The following is a 1,299-nucleotide window of genomic DNA, read 5'->3' as shown; positions in this document are numbered from 1 at the left end:
CTCAACACAAATGTTTTAATTAGTGAAATCGCCAAATGAGTGGTGGAGACAGCAAGTCCTGTGGGTTCCCGGGGCGGGGGGAGAGAGGGCTGTGAATGGACCCCATGGGGACCTGGCCAGGGGGAGACTCTGAGCTGGGCAGATGAAGTGGGGTGGGGAGCTGCCCGGGGTCAGGTGTGCTGCTGGTCGGGAGAACAGGGCGTTTTTGCCTCCTTAGGCACCATCTCCCTAAGGCGTACATTTAAATACACTGTGTGGATGTGAGGGTTTCTAAGACCAAGAAGAAAAAAAACCATCTGGACAGAGTTTCTCCAAGTCTCTGTGGTCACGAAATTGTTTTCCCTATGTCTAATCAATGATGAGGCATTTCTTTTGTAAAACATAACACAAAGGAGTTGCTGGAAGAAAATGAAATGAACCAGGGACCAAAATCCAAGCCAATTTTTGTTTAAGCAGGCTCCATGCCCAACGTGAGGCTTGAACTCACAACCCTGAGATCGAGAGTCACATGCTCCACGGACTGAGCCAGCCAGGCGCCCGCCCCACCCCGCCTAAATTTTTTTTAAATTAGATTCAACTGACTTAAAACCATCTGTCGAATGGCTATGAAGGCATCTAGATGCCTGGGGACAGTTCCCCTACCGCTCTCACCCTGGATCTGAGCAGGCAGCAGGCACAGGGCGCCAGACCACACTTTGAGCAGCCCCGCTCCAGAGAGAGCCTCAGAGAGCGAGATGGTGAAACCTTCAGAGAAGATGGCCAAAGAGTGGGGCTTTGAGGGCGCTGCTTCCCGACGCCTGCACGCCCTGCCTCTTCCGGGCTTTGCCCACATCCTGGCATCTGCCGCCCGCTGGGTGAGGGCCCTGGCGAGACGGGAAGGCCAAGCTGGGATTAGTGGTGTCCTGGCACGTTCCTTCCTCAGGATGCCTCCCCGTCGTGTTATTTAAGTCCTTGTTCGACATTTGTTTGGAGGAGAGATTGAGTCCTGCCTGGGGCGCGGCGTTAGAGGGAGGAGGCCGGCAGACCCTTCAGTTTCTCCTGGACTCTCCTTGGCGCTTTGGTCCTGCCCCAAGCTGTTGACTCCTCTTCCCCAACGAATGCCCTGTCTCGGACCAGACCATCCTCTTTGGAAGGTGGCTCAGGATGGGAGTGTGTCCTTGGTGAGGTCACTCCCTAGCCCCAGGCAGCTTGTCACAGCGGGTCCTGTGGTCTTTTGAGGGCTCTCCTTCCTGGAGAGGTGCTGGGGGTGACTGCTCAGGCCTTTTAGGGCCTGCGATGTTTCAGCGCCCAGCATGTGAG

At 55.4% G+C, this 1,299-nt stretch overlaps 1 non-coding gene across 1 annotated transcript; it reads right to left on the bottom strand.

Moving 5' to 3' along the window:
- Positions 1 to 462: 462 nt before the first annotated feature.
- On the bottom strand, positions 463 to 535 carry TRNAE-CUC. The gene has a single exon. It is a non-coding gene; the product is annotated as a tRNA-Glu (tRNA).
- Positions 536 to 1,299: the final 764 nt, after the last annotated feature.

The sequence above is a fragment of the Hyaena hyaena genome, unplaced genomic scaffold (assembly GCF_003009895.1).
Source record: "Hyaena hyaena isolate Hyena2069 unplaced genomic scaffold, ASM300989v1 scaffold_65, whole genome shotgun sequence".
Taxonomy (NCBI): Eukaryota; Metazoa; Chordata; class Mammalia; order Carnivora; family Hyaenidae; genus Hyaena; species Hyaena hyaena.
Note: the sequence above shows the minus strand (reverse complement) of the source record. Positions and strands in the feature narration are given on the sequence as shown.